The sequence below is a fragment of the Triturus cristatus genome, chromosome 7 (genome assembly GCF_964204655.1).
Source record: "Triturus cristatus chromosome 7, aTriCri1.1, whole genome shotgun sequence".
Taxonomy (NCBI): Eukaryota; Metazoa; Chordata; class Amphibia; order Caudata; family Salamandridae; genus Triturus; species Triturus cristatus.
In genome coordinates, this window is record NC_140590.1 from 1,777,544,547 (window position 1) to 1,777,570,141 (window position 25,595).

General features: G+C 48.0%; 1 protein-coding gene and 1 pseudogene across 1 annotated transcript in view; both read left to right on the forward strand.

The window, feature by feature from the left end:
• The window catches only part of LOC146813084 (uncharacterized), a 122,203-nt gene that overhangs the window by 8,689 nt on the left and 87,919 nt on the right, over window positions 1–25,595 (forward strand). The gene's annotated exons all lie outside the window — the stretch shown is intronic.
• On the forward strand, window positions 20,044–20,162 carry LOC146813085 (5S ribosomal RNA; annotated as a pseudogene).

Below are 25,595 nucleotides of genomic sequence, written 5' to 3' on the forward strand. Positions count from 1 at the left end.
GTTTTTAAAAATGCGTTGTAGTGTCATGCTATGTAATGGAATGCGTTGTAGTGGATGTTGCGTTGTAAAAAATGCGTTGTAAGTGCATGCGTTGTAAAAGTGTGCGTTGTAACGACATACATCCATGGGAAACTGCATCTTTGTGTTGATCCCGTGCATATCGTGGGACTGTGTATCGTTGATGGTACTAGCCACGTTATCCTTGTCAATGCATCCACATCATTACATAGGCAAGGTTACACCACATAACAAGTTCACCACATTTATTTATTTATTATTTATTTATATGTTTTATATAGCACTAGCTAGACACGAAGGTGTCAGAGCGCTTTACATGATCTGGAGCTAATCCAGTAAATCAGAAACGCAATAACATATAAAGTATGACTCAATAGATAATAATACACAACAAAGCACAACAACAAAAAACAAAACAAGAGAACAATTCGAAAGGATCAATAGACAGCATAAGCAAACAAACAAACAGCCGTCTACGACCGAGGTCTAGTCCTGTGCACAAGATAATAACCAAGGTCAGTAGTCTAAGAATTAAAGTATTTGTTGAGGAGGAGAAGTTACAGGTCACTTTTAAAGCAAGGGAAGGAGAGGTTGCACTTGGTAGATGATTTTTTTAGACTGGGATGTAGGAGCAAAAGTGTATTTGAGCTTCTCAAAGATCTAGAAATCCCTGATTTCGTAAGCTTGTTTTCTAAGTACTTGGCTGAATATGAGTGAAAGGCGTTGTGAATGATACAGGGAGTCTTGTAAGTACATCTTCCTTCGATAGGAAGCCAGTTGAGGCTCTTGAGAGCAGGAGAGATGTGTTCAAACCTTTTGACATCAGTAATGAGCCGGGCTGCCATGTTTAGCACTGATCTACGGGGGACAAGGTGAGATTTTGGCATTCCAGTGAGTATGGTATTTCCATAGTCCAGTTTGGAGAGGACCAGAGATTGCACCACAATCTTAAAATCATTGAAGGGGATGAATTGTTTAATTTTCTTGAGGTGTTTTAGTGCGTAAAGTGCTCCTTTGGCTGAGTTTTTGACGTGCTCTTTCATTGACATGTTGTTGTCCAAGAAGAAGCCAAAGGACTTAGCGGAGTTGGATAGAATGAGAGACAATATAAAGCGTTCAGGTCGCTGATCCAATCGTGAATTGGTAGGTGGTTGCATTTGGGGGAGAATAGACTTATTTCTGTTTTGTTGGGATTTAGCTTTAAGTGATTAGAGTAAAACCAAGATTGTAACTTATTCAGTGTGGTGTTGAGATGTTGAATGTCACTGGGTGATTTGGTTTTGTAGTGAAGTTGAGTGTCATCAGCATAAAGGTGATATTAGATCCCTGCTTGCTTCAGGATGACCATAAGGTGTTCCATGAAGAGACTGAAAAGGGAGGGGGATAGAATTGAGCCCTGAGGCATGCCAGGATTGACCTGTGTGGGATTAGATAGACATGTGTTGATTTTGATTTGATGCGAACTGTGTTGTAGAAAGGGTGTGAACCATTTTAAGACGGAGCCATTCATACCAAAGCAAAACTTCAGTGATTCAAATTGGGCAGGGTGATTAACGGTATCGAAAGCCGCAGTAGGTCAAATAGTATAAGAAGGCAAGCGTCTCCCTTATCTAAGGATCTGTGAATGTCATCAGATATATTGAGAATGGCAGTTTCAGTACTACAACCTTTCCTGAAACCGGATTGGAAGGTGTCAAGGAGGGTGAATTTATGTATATGATGATTAAGTTGTTCTAAGACACATTTTTTCAGCGTTATGGCTAGTAACGGGTGGTTGGAGATAGGTATGAGGTTTTTGAAATCATTTGGGTCAGCCCTCGTATTTTTTTTTTTATAACGATTTTTATTGAAAATAAAAACGACAACATAGCAGCAGTAATGACACTCAATGAGAACCTCCACTGGCAAGTATACATTCGGAGACTGCAGATAACAGACAATATATTCAGGGCAGCAAGAATTAGATCAGATCAATTAGTGAAGCAGTACAAAGGGGGTTACATGTATATGTTAGGATCGGGAAGCCCCCCCGTGCACATCGCATGTCTGGTGGCCTGAGGGTTTCAAGTCACCGCGCTTGCCCCAACTTCCTCCAGTGTAGCCAGTCTCTCCCTCCTAAGCTCCACCGTAGGAGAAATACAGATGTCTCCCCGGTATTTGTTCCACCGTCCCCACTTGTGATCCCATTTCCGTGGGCAGCCTCGGCTTTTGTATACAGTTTTCTCCGCCACCATGGCATGATCCATATCAGTGGCCCAAACACGTAGCTGTGGTATGGTGTCTACCCCCCATTTCTGAGCAATATTCCTCTTAGGAATGGTCCAACCCATGGCAGACCATATTTGTACCGCCTGGGTAAGGTCCGTAGCCTCCCAAACATTAAGGAGGCAGAGTTGGGGAGAGGGGGATATGGGGTTTCCAATGGACCTCGCCAACTGTCGGGTGACGTCTATCCAGTATTGTTGAATGTGGGGGCATGTCCATAGAATATGTATGAATGTACCTATCTGGTGACAGTGTCGTAGGCAGAGCGTGTGCAGTCGTCTCCCCAATTTGTACAACAGTTTTGCATCGAAATAAACACGATGCAGAATTTTAAGCTGAACGAGACGAAGTCGCATCGGCATTGCCACCTCTCGAGGGGAGGCTAACGCTTCAGTCCAGTCCTCGTCAGTCATTTCCCCCAAGTCCGTCTCCCAGCTAGCCCTTAACTTCCGCATTGGGTCGGTCCGATTGTTAATTAGCTTCTTATACGTCAAGGAGATAGCCTTGTGATCCATTGGGTCCAGCAGCAGCCTACTGGGAGAGGGGCACCAGCGGGAAGGGCGCCGTCAATAGCATGGCTAATTTGAAGATACCGGAAATATTCTGACGGTGCGAGCTGGTATTTGTGCTGGAGTTCCGCAAATGACGCCTTTTTGCCTTTGATCCATACATCCCCTACCGTGGAGATACCGATAAGGTTCTACTTGTTGAACCCCGCGCAGGCACTCATCCGTCCCAGGCCATCAGGCTCCCAGAGTGGGGTGGCCTTAGTCAGCCGCCCATACCAACCCATGCACCGCTGGAGCTTGTGCCAAATTTCTACCGTTCGGGCCGTAGGGCCAGTCAAGCCTAGGTTTTTGTGGTTTGAGTATAGCGCTCTATTATATCCTCCCTTTCCCATTAGCCATTGATCAGTACGGAAATTGGGATCATCGTGGGATCCAAACACCCACCGGTTGATTGCGATCAATTGCGATGCCTGGTAGTAAAGGCGTATATCCGGCAATCCTATACTTCCATCATACCATCCCATGGTAAGTTTCTACATTGCGATACGAGGGGTCCACTATCCCATAACAAGTCTCTAATTGCTGCCTCGATTTGCAAAATGTAGGATTCGGGGATCGGGATGGGCGTATTCTGCAGGGCGTAGAGAAAGCGTGGGAGGGCCAGCATCTTGAATAAGGATGCACGACCCAAAAGTGTGAGGGGCAAAGTTTTCCAATGGACCACGTCCGCCTTGAACCTCTGCAATGGGCCCGATAGGTTACGATCATAAAATAGGGTTGGGTTTAATGTTATAAAAATGCCGAGGTATTGGAAACCCTGTGGTGCCACCGGTATGGTGTAACCCCTGGGACTGTGTGGTGGGTCACCCCTGAGGGGGTACATCTGGGATTTGGACCAGTTAATCTGGTATCCGGAGTGCGCTCCAAAGATATGGAAAATATGGAGTACACAACGAAGCGAGCGCGCCGGGGATGCTAGATACAACAAAATATCGTCCGCATATAAGGAAATACGGTCTTCATGATCTTCTGTCCATTTAAAGCCTCTGATCTCAGGGTCACCCCTGATCCAGACCGCTAGTGGCTCAAGGGCCAAGGCGAAGAGAAGCGGTGACAACGGACAGCCCTGTCTCGTGCCCCGGCCTAGGGGGAAGGAGCCCGAACAATGGTTGTTAACTGATACTTGGGCCGTGGGCAAGTTATATAAAAGCTTGATCCATCCGATCAGCCGGGGCCCCAACCTTACACGAGTCAGGACTTCAAAGAGATACTCCCAGGCCACCGTATCGAATGCCATTTTGGCATCAAGTGCGAGCACGAGTGCTTCCTCTTGGAGTGTTGCCACACGACCCAGTGCCCCGTGGACACGACGTAGGTTGCATACAGTGTTATGGCCTGGCATGAATCCCGACTGATCAGGGTGGATCAGTGCAGTGAGATATGGAAGCAGACGATTGGCCAGTAGCTTAGCTAAAACTTTGGCCTCCACAGTGATCAGGGAAATGGGTCGGTACGATGCGCACTCATCCGCTGGTTTACCGGGTTTGCGGATGACCACTATGGTAGCAGTACGGATGTCTGCTGGGAGGATGCCAGTCTCATAACACTCATTATACAAATTCAGCAAGTGGGGCGCAAGCTTCATAGCCATAGGTTTCAGGAGTTCTATCGGGATTCCATTGGGGCCCATGACCTTGCCGGATCCGATATCTTGAATGGCTTTTTGGATCTCCTCAGCCGAGATATCTACCTCCAAGGCCTCTTTATCCTGCTGGGAAACACATTGCATACCAATAGTGGCAAGGAGGTCTGCCGCCCACGGTGTTTGTGAATGTTGTGGCTTAGGATAGATTTGCTCATAGTATTTTGCAAATGTTTCAGCAATGTTTTGGGGGTCAGTGGTCAGCACACCATCCGGCCCTTTGATCGCACCCACCCACCGCGCTGCTGATTCCTTACGTTCCAGCCATGCCAAAAGTTTACCGGTGCGCTCACCCTGCTCATATATTCTGTGCCGGGTAGCAAGGACACGCCTGTTGGCGTCCTCAAAGAGCAGTTGTCTATAATCTTGTCTCTTGACATTGAGTTTGTGTTGGGTCTCGTGGGCAGAGGTCTGCGAAACATCGCGCTCGAGGTGAAGTATCTCTGCCTCCAACTCGCTTACTCGTCGCCTACGCTCAGCCCTGTGTCCCACTATCATGGACAACGCTCTTCCCCATATCACTGCCCCATATGCCCCCCAAAGCGTTATCGCCGACGCCACAGACCCACTATTTTCTTCAAAATAGTAATCAGTGTCTTGTCGCAGGGAATCCCTAATGTGTGGGATTTTTAGCAACCAGGGCTGGATCATAATGGGGCCAGGTTGCCATGCCCGGCGGGCTCCGAAGATAGCTGTTACCGGGGAGTGGTCTGATATTCCCCGTGCTAAGCACGCGGACTCCGTGAAGTGCTGAATCTGTTGCGCCTGGTTGAACAGGTAGTCAAGCCGTGAGTGACTGCCATGGACACCAGATTGGAAAGTGTAAAGTGTGTCTCGGGGGTGTGACCATCTCCAAACGTCTACCAGCCCCAGAGCGTCAGTAAAATTGCGCAGCTGCGAGCCGTGCGGAGCGTCCCGTCGAGGTGGAGAGCGGTCCATGATACCTTCCATCGTTAAGTTAAAGTCGCCACCCATCACCAGGGCACCCTCGGGCAAGGTCATCAAGAGCATCCCCACATCTGCTAGGGTCTGGCGCTGGAGGTCCGGTGGGGCGTATACGGAGAGCACGTTGAGGACCCTTCCCTCCCAGCTGCCTGAGCAGGCAACATACCTACCCTGTGGTTCGGTTTGTGTAGTGTGAATCACCTAGGGGCAACCCTTACGGAGGAGGATCCCCACCCCTCTGGATCCCGAGGTAAAGCCTGAGTGCGCTACCATACGATACCCCTTTCTGTCCAGGGCCCTACATGAGTTACCTATGAGGTGGGTTTCTTGGAACAGCACTAAGTCTAGTCGGTGACGGTGGATATATTGCAGCACTATGCCCCGTTTAATTTTGTCCCCCAGCCCATTAATGTTCCAGGTCATGAGGCTAAGTCCCTGACTCATCGCCATAGGATCCCAACAGTAGTATGATGGAGTGATCGAAGTGACTATTGCGGGGAGGCCCTTCAGCCACTGTTCTAAATACTGTACTCGTCGTCTTACCGCCCTTCATGAGAATGAAGAAGATGAAACCAGTAGCCGGGAGGTAAGTACACCTTACAACGTATTGATAGAGAATGACATTTTGCACTGCTGCAGTAAAACAATAGGGAACATTACCCCAATTAAACCAAATCAAGCAAACCCAAAACCCTGAAAACATACCCCCCACCCTGCCTCCCTGCACCACGGGACTAGAACCGCCCGCCTCCCCCAACATGCAGAGCGCCTGTCGCCCCCCCCCAGGAACAAAGCGAGGAAACGTGAGCTGTCCCACTCCCAACATATTAACTGACGTCTCGTAGGTTCCTTCCCCCCCACGGCCAGTCCCACTAGTGTAGGAAACTCTTAACTCAGCCTGGATTATTAGATCATGTCAAACAGAGCCCCAACGCCGCGGCACATGCAGCAATAGTGTCTACACGGTAAACAGTTCCCATGAATAAGTGGAACTTGAGGAAAAACAACACTACAACGGTGGAAGCCAGGCAATCAACCCCCCATCGCCTTCCGTAGAGGCCCATGGTGACAGCGTACCCAAGGGGTGAGTGCCCCCCACGTCCCAGGACACACCCATCATTTTCACCCCGACGTCGTGAGACCCACGAGTCCGCCACCAGATATGTTCCAGGAAGATCCGATGGAGTAATACAAACAATATACCATCTTACCAATGTCCAGAGTTAGTGTTCCCCGGTTTGACCCTGGGCATCAGAGTCTTGAGTGTGAAGGAGATCGTCTCTGCTGGCGCCAACCTTCGGCCTTATCCGCCGCCGATGGTCCCTTTTTTTCCCTCTTATCCACAGTACGCCAGCCCTCCAACCAGTCCCAAGCATCCTCCAGATATGTAAAGAACCATGATTTTCCATCGGCCTCCACCTGCAACTTGGCGGGGAACATCATCGCGTACTTAACTTCCTGGTCACGGAGAGCTCTTTTTACCTCCAGGAAGCTGCGTCTTTGTTTCTGGACTCTTTGTGTAAAATCAGGAAAGAACGTGATTTTGCTGTTCTCAACAGTAAGGGGTGGGGCCGCCCTTGCAGATTGAAGAATGGTGTCTCGGTCGCGGAAATTAAACACTCGGGCAAGAAGTGGTCAAGGGGGCGCCCCCGGCCGAGGGCGACCACCCGGCACTCGGTGGGCTCTTTTGATCGAGAAACAATTTGAAAGTCCTCGGGGCTGTAGATGTTTGAGAACCAGGTCCTCGACAAAGAGGTCCGCTGCCTGCCCCTCCGCATTTTCCGGAACACCAATAATGCGGACACTATTCCGGCGCATTCTGCCTTCGTAATCATCCAACTGCCGAGCCAGTAGTTCGTGGGAGGCATGCAGGTCTGTGACCTCTCGCTTGAGAAGGCTAGTGTCGCTAGTCAGTTCTTTGGTTACACTCTCCACTGCTCCCACACGTTCGGCAATCTTCCTCACGTCCTCACGAATCAGACCCACATCAGTGGCCACGGTGTCTATCCGTGCTTCGAGGGACGCCTTGACAGCCGTGATCGCAACAAGAAGGTCTTTATTTGTCGGCTCTGCCTTACCGTCCGAGGCCGGCGCCACGACCCGCTCACCGCCTTGTTGGTGTTGCCAGGCGAATTTCTCCAATTTAGTCTGTGCCACCGTTCTACTGCTCCGCCCGGTTGCCATAATCACCCCTTAGGTGGCGCTCCCTGGCCTCTGGTCGCAGCCGCTACTACCCGCCGCCCGCAGTGGACTACGCCACCCGGCCTGTCGGCTTTCGCTGGCTACACCCCAGTCGGGGGGACACTCCACCAAGGCCCACACACCAAGCAGTGGGTCAAGGATAGGGCAGGCTCCTGCCCTCTGCACGCCAAGTTCACCTCCACAATGTTCTGTCGACACAGCTGTCTGCCGGTCCGGGGAAACCAGGCGCCGTCTCCAAGCAACCTGTCACCATGCTGAAGCGTCCAGGAGAGTCACAATTCCATAGGGTAGCCCGCCGTCCCGCAGGCCACCCGGAGCCCACTCACAGCCGGCATCCGAAGCCTGCCACCCAGCAGGAACAGGAAACCGTGGGCCTCCCTGCCGGCCACCACACGCCGTGCCTGAATAGCGCAGTAGAGGAGTTGGACACACCCCCGGATGTCTTCGCCCCGGTGGGGTTTCTCCCAGCAGCGCGGATCGGTCCACCACCAGACCGCCGGGGTAAAGGAGTCGGAGTAGGGGGCACGCTCACACCGCCCGGGGCCAGAGCGCCAGCAGCACCAGAATCGCAGTCATCCGACCGTCGGCGGGACCCGCAACGTCAGGGGAGAACCCCCCCAGCAAGCCAGGCAGGCAGCGCCGAGGCAGCGGTCGGGTCTCCCCCCCTCTAGCAGGGCCCCCACAACAGTCAGCAATGTTCAGATGCCCCGAGCGGCGGGGAAGTCCACCCGTCCGCACCGGGCCAAATCGCGGCGCCGGCGCAGGTGCCAAGTCCCAAGTCCTCACCTCCAGAGGAGATAGGCCGCAGCCGTGGCCCCACGCTGCTTCACTCCCCGGCTGGGGCGCGCCCTCCAGAGTTATTTCACCGGCCTTATCACGGGGCATGGAGCTCCGTCACGGCGCCACATGAGCGGCCGCAGTTTTGTCCGCTAAGTCGGCGGGAGAATCAGGGCCACAGTCGCAGTGCGGTTGGAGGCGTCAAGTCTCAAGTCTCCGCCCCCAGGGGAGACAGGCCGCAGCCGCGGCCACGCGTAGTTCCACTCCCCGGCCGGGGCATGCCCTCCACAGCACGGCCGCCGGCAAGGACGCGAGGAGCGGAGCTCCTTACCGGCACCACCTCCAATCCGCCACCAATTTTTCAGCAGGGTCGGCGGAGGCTCCCGGACCGCAGGGGACACCTCAGAGCACGGGCCGGGCCAACAGGGCACGAAGGAACAGGATATTGCGGGAGTAGCGCTTCAGAGCCTCGCTACTGAGCGGCCATTCCCGTTGGCAGCAAGCCACGGCCCCTCAGCCCTCGGATTTTTGGGAATGGGTGTGATTTGTCCTAGTTGGAGAGAGTTCAGTACACAGCCCATGGAGATAGAAGGGTTGATGATTAAAGTCAAGAATAGTGCAATGATGTGGTTAAGATTTTTGATCATCGTGGATGGGAGGGGTCCATGATGTGGGCCGATGGCTTTAAATTTGTGATTATATTGAAGACTTCAGTTTCAGTCAAGGGTTTGAAGTCAGCCCAGTTGGCGCTATTTTTCAGTTTGGAGTGGCACGTTAGTACCTTTAGGGGTTGTTTGGTCAAAAGTGGGATATGGAGGTGGAGCTGTCGTGAGCGGAGGTGGGTTGCTGCTGGTGGTGAGGACAGAGGGAAGAGTGGAGACTTGTAAGAAGGATTGCTCAATTTTGACGATTTTGTCAGAGAAAAAGCAAGCAATTTCTTCACAGCGTTCATTAGTGGCGATTATAACATGAGGGGGTGAAGACGTGGTTTGATGATGTTAAAAAGCTTACTGGGTTGTTTTTTTTTGCACAGTCCAATTGGTTGCGGAAGAAGGAGGCTTTTTCTCTAAAGATGTGTTTCTTGTACGAGAGCCTGGTTGTTCTAATTAATACTAGGTGTTTTGTTGAGGGATTTTGTCTCCATCTCCTTTCAGCTTGTCTGAGTATTCTTCTTTTGCTCATAACGATGCTTGCAGCTGCAGGCGCACTCTTGTCATGTGCCACCTTGAGATTTTCTACAGCGTCTTTCACCACTGTGCTTTTTGGACGATCAAGGACCTCAAACACAGTTTGTTCTGTTTTCCATGTTCAAGGACTCACTGACCCTAAGTAGAACACCTTAACTTAGGGGTAGTTAGTTACTAAGTTTGTAAAGGCGATTACTTTATAACTGTTAGTTGAAGCTAGATGGTTCCAAAGATTCCTTTTTGCAGCATGACAGGGTTTGCACATAGAAGCTGTAGCCATCCTGGAAACGCCGCTGTTGCTCTTGGACTGGAACACTGTTAATACTGCATGAGGTTCTGCCTTGATAGTCGGGCATTAATGAACCTTCCTTTTAGTCATTTAAGGGAAGGTCTCTCTGTACTAAAATGTGTCCAAGTTGGATGAAATGGAATAAGGGGTTGAAGGAAAGGGATATAAAAGAGTGAGTGAAGAATGAAGAAAAAAACAAGAGAAAAGAAAAATGGATTTTAATGAAAGAAACTGCCCAATGTCGGGATTTGGGTGATTGTGTTAAATTGAAGGTACCTGTGGGATGGCAGGAATGGTTGAAGTACGCTAAAGCCACGAGGGTAACAACAATTTTCAAATGTGCAATAAAGACAATTGATAGGCGAATTTGGAATAAAACTCGGATAGAGAAAGTTTCTCCTCTGGCACAGGAAAGAAAGGATAGGAAAGTTGTTGATCCTTATGATAAGGGGTATGTGACAATTGGGAGGAGGAGTGTAAGAGTACGGAGATCTCCTAGGTATTTCAGTGATTATCTTAAACATTCACTTGTTCATAAGAAGGAAATTGAGGTCTTATAATTGTTTTTAATTGTTTTCTCTTTGTAATGTAAATATGACTTATAAAGAGCAAACTCATGCCTGTTGAAGTCTGACTAAGGCTGCAGCAATATCATTGTTGGATCAAGCTGGTGTGTCAATATCTTCTACTCCTGTGTGAGAAGCCAGGTCTTTAAGGCTTTTCTGAAGGAAAGTAGAGAGGGGGCAGCTTTTAGTGTTAGTGGGAGACTGTTCCAGAGCATGGCAGTGACCCTAAATAAGCTCTTTCCACCCCAGGTAGTTTTCCTGAATGGGGGGACAGTCAGGTTCCTAGCAGAGCCTGATAGAAGTGTCCTTGCTGGGATATACCATTTAAATTGTTTTCTTAAAATGGTCTAGTCCGAGTCCGAGCAGTGATTTATAGGCCAGACAGAGAGCCTTGAAGCAACAGCTTTGCTTGACTGGCAGCCAGTGTAATTTTAAAATGGCTCCTCTGGCCGCCTCATATTTCGGAATTTTAAAAAGAAAACGAGCCGGAGTGTTTTTCAGTGCCTGAAGCCTCTTAAGAAGACCAGTAAGATACAGACTGTTGCAGTAATCAATCCTTGCGAGAACCAATGCAATTGTTACTGTTTTCAGACGTTCAGGGGTAAAAGAATTTTCAATCTTTTTTATTAGTCTTAGAGAGCAAAAAGAAACCGAAGTTATTTTGTTTACTTGGTCCTTAAATTTAAATTCGTTGTCTACCAAGAAACCTAAGTTTCTTATTTTATTTGAGGGTTCAGGTAGTGAGTCCTTCTCTGGTGGCCACCAGTCCGGTGTCCAAAAAGAAGGATTATTGCCGAAGATGATGACCTCAGTTTTTTGGGCATTCAGTTTAAAGCAATTGTGATCCATCCAGTTTCTCACCTTACTCATACATAAGCTGAAATCCGCACCCAGATTACTTTCAGGATTTGCCAATAATACCACAATTTGGGTGTCATCAGTTTATGACACCAGGGAGAAACCAACATTTTTAATAATTGGCGCAAGTGGCGTAACGTAAAGGTTAAACAGAGTTGGACTTAGTGCAGAGCCCTGGGGAACTCCGCAGGGCAGGGAGAAAGACCTGGAGACAAACTTGCCCATTGTCACGTTATTTTGTCTTTTTGTCAGGAAAGATTGCAAGAGGTCAAAGGCTGTTCCCTCTATCCCCAGACTGTGCATATGGTCAGCCAAGATCTCATGGCTAAACGTATCAAAAGCTGCTGAAAGATCCAGCAGAATAGGCGCTACTGTCCCCCCCTATCGAGTAATTCTCGTATATCCTCTGTTGCTACCACCAGGGCAGACTCTGTGCTGTCGTTTTTTTCTAAAACCATGTTGTGTGTCGTCCAGCACAGTGTTTTCATCTAAGTATTCAGAGAGTTGTTGGTTCATTACTTTTTCTACCAGCTTGGCGGCAAAAGGAAGTCTTGATATTGGACGATAGTTATTTGGGTCCTGGGTGTTCAAATTATCTTTTTTTAGTTAGAATCGAGGCTAGTTTCCAGAGAGAGGGAAACAACCCTTCTGCAAACATATTATCAAATATCTGCCCTAAATATTGTGCTACTTGAGCAGGGATCATGGGCATTATATTGGGGGGCAGGGGTCTTGTGGCGCACCTGATTTGATAAGTGGGATTAACTTTATGAGTTGGTCTTCTGAGGGTACCTTAAAGGAGGAGAAGCTGATTTTTTGGGGCGGTCCAATTGGGACATGTTCCTCCTGATTGTTTGCTGCTCTATTTGCAATCAATTTATTAAATAATATTGGCGACTTCTTCTTAAAAAAAACCTGACAGTCAATCACAAAACTCTTGATTTACTCCTGCATGATTTGGGTTAGCTGGTGTTCCAATTTTTTTATTATTGAAAAAAGGGTCTTGTTTGCGTCACAGGCGGCTTTTATATGCCCCGAGCAGTATGCAGTCTTAGCTTCTATGATGCTTTTTTTGTGTTTGGCTAATTTAGTTTTATAGATATTTTTCTCCTGCATCTCGTAATTTTTCCTCCATTTTTGTTATTGTCTACGACAGTCCTGCCTTGATAATCTAAGATTTTCATTGTACCAGGGCTGGGATATTTTCTTAACTGTGTTTTCTTTTAATTCTTGAGGCAACTAGGTCCAGTGCAGAGTGCAAAATTCTCAACACTGGGATCCAGGTTGTCACCTGGTTGCCAAGGGCTCAAGGTGATGGCATCTCCTAGTTCGACTGGCCATATTTTGACATCAAATACCTGAGGGGTGTGTTAGAGTATTTTATATTGTAAATTTATACCCTACAGTTTTCTTTCTGTTGATAATATTTTATTCAATATCTATAGGCTTTAATAAGTTTTTTTTGTTTGTTCCTTTTTGTACTGACAAATTAATTTAATTTTTTATTCTAATAAGGGAGAAGCGGTGGGTTCTACCTTGATATTCATGTATTTATTGAGTGTTCTATGTTAGGATGTAATATTGGCGTACAGTTGGCAGCGGCAGTGGATGCGGTACCAGCTTAGACAAGGTTCCTTCTTAAAGCGTGCTGACACAAGATCCCTTGTCTGTATTTTGTGGGGAAGCTTTGACACTATATACAGGTAAACTGTCAGCTGGTCCACGCTGCTCCTCACTTCGAGGGTTAGTCCAGCTCCCCCCCTTCAAGAAGGAACTCCTTCAGGCCCCAGACGTCTGTCTCAGCTGGAGGAGAACAACAAGGGAGTGTTCTTTCACATAAAATTGTCTGAGCGGGTACAACAGTTACTCCAGTAGTCCAAAATGAGCACGCAGTATTGGCGCCTCAAGGCCGTTCCTTCTAGAAGATCAGACCAATCAGTGACCTTCCACCTTCGAGTTAAGACGCCCACCCAGCCAGTGCAGCATTCTACGTTAGAAAAAGGAGGATCATCAAGTGGACACTGGAACTTGTGGCAGGAGACAACTAGTCACCCTCTTTTCAGACAGCGGAAACTTTTTAGTTTTCTCCTTGGTTTTGGGCACATTTTGGGGCTGAACGAGGGTTTCAATGCAGAAAACGGACATGGCTGAAACCATTGCAGGATCTCTGAAGATCACTGGGCATAGCCCTAAGACTTAAAGGTAGGGACAGAGTCTGTACTAAGTCATCAAACCTCAGTCTTGAGCCATGTGTGATGTGCCCTGGATGAGGGCACCATTTACATAGCACACAGTCTCCATATGAACTGCACTTAATAATATAGTGACATTCTTTTTTTTTACATGTTTTTTATTGTTTTAGAAGGCAACAAGGTCAGTCAATACAGATCATTCAGTGCAGCGGAATATTACTAAAACAGCCAAGAATATACACATATCACATATTGAATATTGATCTCCACATCTCACGAGTACCATAAGGAGACCATGACCAAAGATCACAATCAAACAATAAATGAATACGCGAATACAGTTCCGTTCTAGTAAGAGCACCAGTGGACCCCTCCAAAGGTGTACAAATAAAAGGAACTCTGTTCCATTATACAGGACGGTGCCTGCCACCCATAACTCCTCCCATAGCCTTAAGAGGCGTCAGTGTCTAAAATTCTTTCAACTGTTTCTCTCGCAGCAAACAGCATGAGTACACCATCAAACAGAAAAGAAGAGGGCAGAAAGGGACGGCATTCATGACAGCACAAGGAATTTTGGGGCATATGTACTAAAATTTGGAATACCAATTTCCTATTTGTGAATAGCTCAGAATTGCAATCAGGAAATAAGTTCCTAATGTATGAAGTACTTTTATTCCCAGATAGAGTTCCTAATAGGTTGCAAATTGACCTACCTCATTAATATTTTTGTGGTAGGTCGCAATGCATGAGACTCTTTTAGTTTCATTTAGCGATTCCTAATGGGTCGCAAATCGCCATAACTCATGAATATTAATGAGGTAGGTAGCAGTTTGTGACCCACTAGGAATCGCAGCCATCACAGGAATGGTGGCCTGCTGGGATCAGCAGACCATCATGTCAGTGATTGCTTTTTAATGAAGCTGTCATTTTTCTCAATGCAGCAGTACTGCCTGATTCTCTGAATCAGGCCGTTGGCGACAGGAAAAATGCTTTGTACATCTGTCCCTTTGGTCCTATGATGACTAATATAGTAAATTATGGCATCTGATGATTTCCATTAATGCCAGTAACAGTTCCTTTTTTAGGTCTCACCTACCAGGCAGCTTTTAGCTTTCAGTTTGTTAAAGACCTCTTGTGGAACATACCTTAACATTACAGTGGGCTTGGAGCCCACCCATTGCTTACCATTCTTGGCTTTAATGTCACTCTGATTTGCTTGCTTATTATTCGATGGCTTCCTTTCCATCTCTTTGATTCGTTGATGGGTATCCTTCCACTGCTTACATTCGAGTAATTATTTTTTACTTTTTCATTCAGCACTCCATTACTGTGGATGTGTTGTCGTGCTCTCTCCCTTGTGTGCAGCCCCCACCCCAAACACCCTCCCGGTGCTGTTATTGTGTTGCTTCCCACCCTTCCCAGTTTGCCTGTAAAAGCACAGCAACAGGCATATCTTTGCCAGACTATAACTGAAGAGCAGACTTTAAGGGTTGCTTTTGTTTTATCTCTTGCTTTCCGTATATTTCATGAAAGCACACAGAGGCTTTTATGGCGCTGAGAGACGGTGGAGCTGCTGCACTCTACAGCTGGCATTTGAGGCAGAAGGTGTACTTAGCATAGCTAGAAAAGAGATGTTTTTTCTCACGATGGCCCACACATTTTCTCCTAGGGCTACTGCAGACAACCAATTGGATGGAATATGTTTCATTTCTGAGTCCTGCAGAAAGTAAGTTGAGACCCAACAAGCATTTTCCTCTAAATTCTGGCACTCCTTATCTTTCTAAATTCTGTTCAGTTTGCTGAGTGAAAATGTTTGAAAAATAAACCATACCATTTATAAAGATTGAAACTATTTATTTCAGTCTACAGTTTTGAAATACCTTAAGATATGTTTGCTTTACCTCCAGTATTGCAAAATGTTTTTTTTAGCCAACATTTTGGCATGTGCTTTATTAATGTGACCTATTTACTTTGCCAATGCTTGTTTTATATAGCCCTTGCTGAAGCCGTTTTTGCTGTTTTGAAGCGCTGAAATGAAGAAGTGTCACCTCGAAAGGTGGAAAGGCCGAGTTGGCTTTGCCAGGAGTTATACCTGTGACCTGAAGGTCAATCCAGATATCACCACGGGGCATTTATTGCTCATCTTCTTTGCCGGCTAACAGCATGTGTTAAAACGCAGACGTAATAATGGTTAGGCATGCAGGAATCCTGTAGGAATGTGCATTGGCCTGTAGATGAATTGTTTTTGCTTTTTGGGAGTGTTGGTGAAGATGAACTACAGTAGTAGTAGTGCTGTTTTTCACAATATCAGTGACTCGTTTTAGGTCTGGGCTTTGCCAAAACATCTGTCAAGCAGACATGTTTTCTGTAATAAACTTAAAATGGGATTCAGGTCCTCCTCTTTAAACCATTGGCTGTTTTTACCAGTCTTTTTCAACCATTTGCTTGTTTTGGCTCTGCCCAGTGGAGTACTTCTCTTTCCCCCAAATGGTATTGGCGGTTTGGTTGTATCTTTCAACTCTCAAATCGAATGCTTACATTGGACTGCCCGATGGACTATTTTATCGCACATTGACCTCATTGTTGGCTCTTCAGTGCTCGTTTCTCTTGTGTCTGACCTACTTGCTCCCTCCTACCCATACCCCGAGGACCACTGCTCGTTCCTGCTTCCCTTCCCTCTTTGCCGTGCGTCATGCTCATCCTTGCCCCACCACAGCTTGTCCTCTGCATTACCTCCTCGTAAGTCTTCCTCGCCACATGATAAACGAAGTGAGCTTCAGCTTCACACCAGAACCTTCCAAAGCAAAAGTTAGCCTCCCATGCCTCCCATCCCATCCCAACATGGCCGACCCATATCACCCTTGACCTCTAGAAGAGGAGGGCCGGCCCAACCCACAGCCTGTTTTTTTGGTTCTGCGCTCCAGATTCTCCAGAGCGTGTTTCAGGTAAGTGGTTCCTGCTGTAGCGGGAGCATGGGTCCCTGGTTGGTGGCCCTGCTCTAGCGGACCCGTGGGCTTTTGGGACCCTCCCCCTTCCTTCCCCCGTTGTCCTGTCTGGGGCCCTTCAGGCTCTGCCATAGCGAGCCGAGGGTTAACAGGGGGGCAGCCATGGAGGTCTGGGGCTCTGTCTAGTGGCCCTTCCGGACCCCGGTCTCGGCTATGTGTGCAGGTCTCTGTACTTGAGGGTGACGTACTGTCCCTCGGCTGGTCAGGGCTACCCTGTGTTCGGGTGCGAGCCTTCCGCAGCGCTCTTTATTACCCCCTTGCAATGGGTCACGTATGAGTCTTTGTGGCCTAAGTGGATAGGGTTGCAGACTCGTATCCAAAAAGGTCATGTGTACCAATCCTGATGTTTCACTTGATTTTAGGGCCGTGCTGTGTCCTTACCCCTTGTCGGCATGTCCTGGCGGCTGATGGTCGGGTCATCTACGGCTGGGTTCCACGATACGATCCCAGCTCTGGCGTGCTTTTCCGGCCTCTCCCGCTCGCTGCTCGGGGCGGTACGGGCGGCATGCCCGGTTCTCTGGCATCGCCGGCCTCCTACGAGGCGGGGTGCCACTTGCGGATGCATGTCTGGAGACTGGCCTCCGGGGTTGGGCTCGTCCGACTTCCCCCGCGGCTGGTTTCTCTCGGTTGCTGCCGTCCTCGCCTCCTATGTATCTTTCCGTCCGTGCTCTTCCTGACCTCAGCGTGGGCGGGTGTCGGCGCTCCTTTTTTCCCCTCAGGTCGCACAGGGCCCTCTTCCGGGCCGAAGTAGGTGCGCTTGTAGCCAGGAGCCTCTCGCTTCTGCTGTAGCCTCTTACGGACTCGGTCCTGTCACGTTCTGTCCTGTTCTTTGGCCCGGTGGCGTGCGTCTTATAGGTTATTGTGTGCCCTTAGATGGCACAGGTCCTTCGTGTGGATCTTTCTGGGGGGATTTCTTTTCCTTCCTTAATGCTTGGTGGTACTGTCACCTTTAATGCGGGGCTTTCATTGTGTTTGGTTTTTGTGATGTGTCTTGCTCCCACCCATGCACGCCTCGCTATTCTCCCGCACGATGCTTAAAACCTGGTTTGCAGCTGGCGGGGTATGTATGCAAGTACTGTTAGGTGCTCTCGCGACTGCTTGGCTCTTCTGCTGCAGGTACGGCTATAAGGGGACTGTGATCGCGGGCCTGCTTTCTTAGCGCAGGGTGTGGAAGGCAGGAACAGATTTGGGAAACGGTCCTCTACATGCTACTTTTGTTGCAGGGCATCTTGGTGTTCTTCCCTGCCGGTCGTAACTGTCTGTTTTTGTAATGCGGATTAGAGTTTTTTTGGATACAGCATCTAGGAGCCGTTCGTGCGCTGTCACGTGCACTGCAAGACTCGGCGTTAGGGCCTTCCAGGCTACGCTGGTCCCATTGGGTTGTTTTGTCCGCTTATTGGCAGTGCTATATAATTTGGCTTCATGCTGGTACTGTTGAATGCACATTCTTCGCTCATTTTCTATGGGTTGTGTGTTCATGTCCTGGTGTTTTCCTGGCGATTTGGGGGTATCGCGGGGCCACGGCTTCATTTTGTTGGCAGTGTGTCCCTGGCTTCTTCCTCCCCTCCGGGCTTTGGGCCTGTGGTCCTTCCGCCCTGTAGACTCCTGTTCCCGCATGCTTTCTATTGTTGTGCGGGGTCTGGCCTGGTTGGTCCCTGGGGATTCCGGGGACTATGGGCTGCTGCGTTTCTGCTGGGGGCGGGCTGCTGTTGGCACCGGTCCTTCTTCTTTTTCTGCGCTACTTCTGTGGTCGCCATGGAGGCTTTTTGCTTCTGCTTCTGCCCCGGTAGGGCTTGCCTTTTCATGTCCGGCTCTGTTGGGGGCCTTCTGTTGCCTCTCCTCCCATCTTGGGTAGCCTCTGTCGCGGTTCCGTGGGTCCTGCCTACTGCCGTTCTGCTACGGTGGTCAGTTGTTGAGCTCCCCTGCCTGTGTCCGAAGTGCTATGGTTCTTTGTTTGGTCTGCTGCCCTTGGGTGGTGACGGCTTGGTCGGGCCAGGGGTTCAGAGCCCGCCTCTGCTGAGGTGTGCGTTTTGGCCTTTACTTGCGGGGTCGTTTTTTGTCTTTCTCTGGTTCTTCTCTGGCGGGTCCTGGTCATCTGGTTCCAGTCTGCCGGTGGAGTCTTGGTGGTTTCCCCATCCTGTATCTGGTTTTCCAGTTTGTTTGGTTGCCTTCCTCCTTGGGCCTGTCCCCCTTCGCTACAGCCTAACCACCCTGTACTCCCCTGATCTCAGAATTTCAGCCGGGTCATGCCTGGTTGGGAATCTGCCTGTGGCTTCCGGGTGCTGTAGGCTGGCTGGTTTTCGTGTGGCCCCGCGGCGGTTCGTGTCGGGGCTGTCTGCCTGGTAGGAGCCTTCCTCGGGGAGTGTTTTGGGTGTCTTTGGGCCTTGTTGTCGGGCGGTGCTTACCCAGTCTGTCCGTTGGGAGTCCTCCCCGTCCTGTTGGTCTCAGTATCTCTGGGCCTTCCTTGGTTCCGGTTCCTTCTCGGCTTCGCCCGTTCTCATTGGTGTCCCTTCTCATGCCCCGGTGGCTCCCATCCCGCCATTTCTACCGCTGCGGCCAGTGGCTTTTATGTTCTGGCGGCCTTTGCTCTCCTTTGGGGCGTGCTTCGGTTGGTACACCTGGTGGTTTCTCATCTGACTCCTGTTGGCCGTTCCTTGGCTTGTATGGGGTTTGCCCCTGCCCTGTGGGGGCATTTTGTTGCTGTTCTGGGCGGTTTTTCGCCTGCCTCATTCTCCGAGGGGTTGCGGGGTTTGCCCCTTTGGCGCGGTTGTGCTGTCCTTGGCTGGGTCGCCTTTGTTCCCGTTTCGGTTTGAGTCCGTTGTGTTTGCTCTGTCTCCTTTTCGTCTGGGCTCCCGGCTTTGCGCTTTCCTCTGGTCCCTTTGCTTACGTGGGTTCTGGGCTTTTTTGGTCTGGTCGGGGCATTTGGCCTGTTGATGGTGCTCGCCTGGGTGCTTCTCCCTTGGTTTCTGCTGCTGCGGGTGTTGGACCTCGGAGCTGTTGCTTGGCACTGGCCATGGGTTTGTGGCCTGCCGCTGCTTTCTAGTTATCCCATGGTGGTGTTTATTCGTGCAGGGCTTTTCGTTGTCCGGGGGTTCTGGTATTTCCCGGTTCTCATTCCCCGGGCGGGGTCCTGCGATTCCTGTGTGGATTTTGTGTCCTCTTTTCCTTTGTTCCTGGTTTTGGGGTACTGGGGCCTTCTGGCTAGGGTTTGCTTACTGGCGGTGTTGACCTTGCTCAGGCTCGTTTCGCCCAGCTCTTCTGTCCTTCTCGCCTTTCTGCCTCCATATACGCTCCTGTTCCGGTCGGCTCTCCGTTGTTTGGCTGGGACGGGCCTGGGTGCTGGTTGTATGTATGGCCTGCTTGGCCCCTGCGCGGGGCTATCTTGCTCTTTCATGCTGCGTTCCCCTTCCTGCCGCTTTCTTGTTCGTAGTGGCCCCTGGTGGGCGTTCGCATTTCTTCTGGTGGCTTGGCCTGGGGCCTGGTCCCTTCCACTCTTCGGCCTCCGTGGGCGGCCTTGTGGGCTTTCCGGCCTGCAGCCATTCCATCCTGAAAACGCCTGGTCTCCTCTGATCTCAGGTGTTAAGCGGGGTCAGTCCTGGTTAGTACCTGGATGGGTGACGGCCTGGGAATACCAAGTGCTGTAGGCTTGGCTTCCCTTTGTGGCCGGGTCTCTTCGGAGTCTGTTTTGCCCTGTGCCTGACTGGGTTCTCTCATTGGTGTTGCTCTCCCTTCCGGGGGGTCCTTTGTGCGACTGGGGTCTGTGTCCCGCCTGTTTCTCTCCTCGCTGGTGGGGTTTTGGTGACCTTCCTTTTTGTTGGGGTGCTGGGTTCCTTTTTGCGCCTCTATCCGTTCTTGCGGCTCCTGCCGATCTGTGTGGTCCTCCGTTGCTGCTGGTCCTGGTGGGTTTTGTTTCCTCCTTCCCCTCCGGTCATTGGATTTGGGGTGGTTCGGCTCTCTCGCTGTTGGTGTTCCGCCTTGTGGTATTGCTGTTTTTCAGGCGGACTGCGTCTCTTTCCTACTGTGGCGTCTTGTTGTGTCACTGTAGTGGGGGTACCCTCTGTTTCTTCAGTTCCGAGGTCTGGGCTTTTGCTTCCGTCTCGCTGTTGGCTGTCCGTGGGACAGTCTTTGTGTGTTTGGGCCGGCTTGCTGTTTCCGTTCTGGGGCCTGTTTGTTTTGGCTTTTGGCTCTGTGCGATTTCATTCCATGCCTTCCCTGTCCGCCTTCTGTTGTTGGTTCGGGTTTGCTTTCTGGCTGCCTTCCGGGTCTCGGGGATCTGGGTTTTTGGTCCTTCCGGTGTCTCTCTGTCCTGGGCTGGTTCTTCCTGATCGTGGTTGCTTCTCTCTTGGGTGATTCCTTCCTCTGTTTTTTGGGTTTGCCCTGCTTCTTTGGCATCCCCTTCTGGTCCGTTGGTTTCTTGTGAGTTTCCATGAAGCCGCTTGGCTTGGGTATGTGCTCACTTCATTTATCATATGGCGAGGAAGACTTACGAGGAGGTAATGCCCCGGTTACTTACCGGTAATCTTCATTACTCCAAGTATAGTCTTTCTCGCCACATGAGTTCCCATCCCTCCCTCCCTGTGTTGCTATCGGCTTCATGTGTATGCTTGGTAGTTCTCAGGCTGTGGGTTGGGCTGGTCCTCCTCATATAGAGGTCAAGGGTGATATGGGTCGGCCATGTTGGGATGGGATGTGATGGGAGGCAAGGGAGGCTAACTTTAGCTTTGGAGGGTTCTGGTGTGGAGCTGAAGCTCACTTCGTTTATCATGTGGCGAGGAATACTATACTCGGAGTAATGAAAATTACTGGTAAGTAAACGGGGCATTTCTCCTGCCTTTCCCTCCAGTGTGTCGCTCCTTGCCACACCCTTTTTTTCCTGTGTGTCTTGCTCCTCGCCTCCGGCTGTTCCGACTGATTCTTTACCACCCTGTCTGATCCTTTCTCCCTACAACCTCCCTCCCTCTCCTTTTCCATTAAGGCGTCTTCCTCCCTACCCATAGGTTCCATTCCCCCCCCACCCCCCCTTGCACCCTACATGAACTCCACAGCAACATGCAAAGAGCTACAGATGAGGCTTCTGTTCTGCCAATGCTTGTTTCTCATAAAAGGCGATCTATCTTTATCATAGTCCTTCGTTTCTTTTCCTAACATCGAACGATAGAAGTACTTTCATGAAGGCTCCCTTGCCATCTAGTTTCAGTTCAGGACAGTAATGAAGTCAAGGGAACCTTCAGTCCCGACCATCTTTTATTTCTTAGCTCGTCTGGCTTTTATGTGCTAACCCTACATTTCCATATGTTACCATTTTAAATCCAAATTTGTTGGTTTTCCAATGCTTGCTCTTTGTTTAATTTATATTGTGCCACGCGTGAATTAATGTCACTTTAGGGTGCTTTATCTGCACTGCAAAAATTATGAACAATTGAGTACCTAAAATATAAATAGGCTTCTTGAAACTAAGCTCAGTGGTGAATCAATAACCTGCTTTCATGCAGGCAGACTTACCTAATACACCAGCAATTTTTACACTTTCATTTATTTGAAGAATGCACTTGTTATTAAGAAAATGTGCAGTTTCCCGCAACTCAACTAATAAATATAAAACAGAATGGATGGATGAAATGGGCATAGGCTCTGGTACCAGTGGCTGGAATACGATGTGTGGGCAAGGGTACAGTATAAAGTTGACTTTGGTCTAAGGTATACATGGCAATATACTACAGACTATATTTGACTCTACTGTGGATGTTTGGATTTTCTTGTCTGATAATCATTGGGCTTCTTGAAAGGAGAGCTTTCCTTATAGTGTTTTTTGCGGTTTGGTGATAGTTTCCTCTATTTGGACAGATGGTTTTGAAATAAATGGAATGATCCTTGTACCCAATATTCCCAGATTATAGGCAGCTGTTTCTTTTAATGATATATGGTCTCTTGGCTATTTGTCAACAGTGCAGTGTGCATGGGTTTATAGAAGCATGATTGTGGCAAAAAGAAATGTAAAAAAATAAAAACTTATGATAAAAGCAAAAATAGAGGACTAGATTGGGAGTTTGATGTCCCCTTTTTTTAACAAGAAAAATATCTATTTCCCAAAGGGGAAGTCAGAAGTATATAATAACTTAAGTCTTTTAACTAATGATATGGTTCCTAAAAAGTAGATCACTACATATAGTGGCATCAAATCTCCTTTTTGCCCTCATTCTCTGCATCCTTTAGTTTGTATTTTATATTCCTAATAACTACTAAAAAAACAAAGATAACTTATAATGAAGATTTTATTATTGTGTACTAGGGATCTTTTCATCCTGTGCATACTGGTAATCCTTACAAAAGTATACCTTTATGTGTACTTAATTATTTTGTTCTAATATTTAATTTGTATTTGTACAACCTGCATACATCTTTTTTAATACAAATTGTAAAAAAGAAAACCTTGCAGAATAAAAAATACAGCCATACCACATGTAATAGATATTTGCAAGTCTTTCCTCACAGCTTCAACCAAATCAATTTTGATCTGAAATTGTGTGACCAAGATAGTCTACAGATGTCACTCCCAGTGTACATTTACATTCCTTTGTTGTAAATTCTGCATCTCTTAGTTTGTTCAACACATTACTGACATTACCATTGTGTTCACCTTCACTTGAACCATATATTAGTATATCATCCTGAAAGCACAATGTCTTGACACATTCCCTAAGTATGTGTTGCATTATTCTTTGAAAGGCTGAGGCAGCTGAAGCTAGACTAAATGGCATTCTTTGAAACTTTAAATTTCCAAAGGGTGTAGTGAATGTCGCTAACAGCTGGGACTCAGGATGAAGATTGACCTGATGGTACGCCGAGGACAAATCTAGAACGCTGAAATACTTTGCCTCTTGAATGGTACTAAGCATCTTGTGTATCCTTGATAGGGGATGTCTGTCCACCATGATGCTTGCGTTGAGATCCCTCAAGTCCACGCACAAACGAATGTTCTTACCATTGTTCTTGGTTGTGAGAACAATGGGCGCCAACCATTCAGAACTTTCAATTTCCCGTGTTACCCCCTGGTTGACCAGTTTCTCAAGTTCTAGCCTTAAAGATTCCCTCATGAGTAGAGGTACAGAGCGAGTCTTATGTACTACTGGATGTGCTCCATCTTTAAGTACAATCCTATGCATGTAATGTTTTAACTTTCCTAATTCCCGTGAGGCACAGGGTCAGACTGATTTGTCTGAACTGGGGTGGCGGCGTGAGCTAAAGAATGATGATGGATTAAACCCAGATCAGTTGACTGGGGGTGAGTGCTTGCAATGTTCAACACTCCATCCATCATCCACTTTGGTTTTGCTTTGTTCACCCTAAGTTGGCAGGGTATGCCCAGACATGGGTCCCTTGCTCACTTTGCCACTGGATTCAAGCTAGCCTGGCTGATGGCGGCTGATTAGCTAGAAACCGGTCACAGGATGCTTGTTTCTGGTCCAGGGAAGACATTGCTTGGCAGTTCGGTGCTGGACTGTTCCCATGATGCACAGGGTCAGACTGATTTGCATATGGCCATGTCTGAACTGGGGTGGCAGAGTGAGCTAAAGAATGATGATGGATTAAACCCAGATCCGTTGACTGGGGGTGAGTGCTTGCAATGTTCAACACTCCGCCCATCATCCCCTTTGGTTTTGAGAAATTTTTGTAGGCAGGAAAATGCTAAAATAGCCAGGAGGGCTGGAGACAGGGGAAAAACAATGAAGACCTGTGGAATAAAATGAGGTTAATGACCAAAATACCCCGTGAAAAGAGCGTACAATATGTCACATAGCACTGAACAGGATAAGTTCCTCCCGTTTGTATTTCTATTCAGGGGTGTGGAATTTAATAAAATATCTACTTGTCCATGGGGCAGGTTGCTTCCTAAATCTACTTGTCCTGTAACAAAATCCACATGCCCTTTTGGTGCCATGTTGTGCAGCCACACAATGGCTGCTATCTGATTATATAAGAGCTCTGATATAGCCTCTCTGATTAGGCCATGGCTCATACCACAGTAGTGTTTGAATACTTGCAATCCCCTTATGTTGCCACGTACATACTGGGGCTGAAGGTAGTGGTAAGCAATATTTCCAGGATTAGAATGCCCTTTTGAGTCTGCGCAAACCTACTAACTTGCATGTTTTAAGGGTTTTTAACAACTCTTCTCTAATCTTTTCCCATACTGAAATTTTTTGAAAATGTACTCCTGACAATGGCAGATGTAAACCTTCTTCCAGAGTGGAGTAAAAAGTGGTTGGTGGGAAAGTGATCTTGCAAACACTCAGATTTTCGCATGAGCAAATCTACATATGCACATTTGCTCATTATAAAATGCAGTTCACAAATATTTTCCAGGGATACTATTTCTTGTCCTACTTCTGTAAATTCTTGGGAATTCACGAAAGCCATATAGCTGCACCATGGGTGTACTTTTGAGACTCTCTTTAATAATTGGGCCCCTAATTTGGTCAGGCGTTGACCATAACCTTTTGCGTTTATTAAAATTCTGTGTCTCGCTCTCTCTGTCTCTCTGTATCGTCTGGCTTCACTTTGAGTGACAGCGTTCTGATCTTTCACAAGGAGCATATCGGCACACAAAGTAGTTTTGCTCACTGCGCCAGTGTGTGCTTTTTGAGACCAAAAACTATTTTTGCTTTTGCCAATGTTTGTTATTATAGTGAGGTCCCAGCAGCTCCCACACCAGTAACGTTTTACAAAAACCATGCCAAAACTATTCACACATTGACAAATCTAAAAAGCTGACCACCAATTCCAGACCTACTGGCTTTGCCAATGCTTGTTTATTTTTGTTTCCCAAAATATGATTGAAACTGGTTACATCGATTTTGCATTATGAATATCTTTTGGGAAATACTAGCATGCATCAACACATGTTACTAAATGATGCTGCAAAGAAATGGTTCCTGACATTTTACAGTAGTTTAGCAATCTGTTTTTATTCTGCTTTCATCTTTTTTATGAACATTTTATTTGGAAACAAAAGAATCATCTATCTTGATTTCAAGCTTCTGCAAATATTTGCATCAAATCGGAGAGCATTCTAGGAGCAT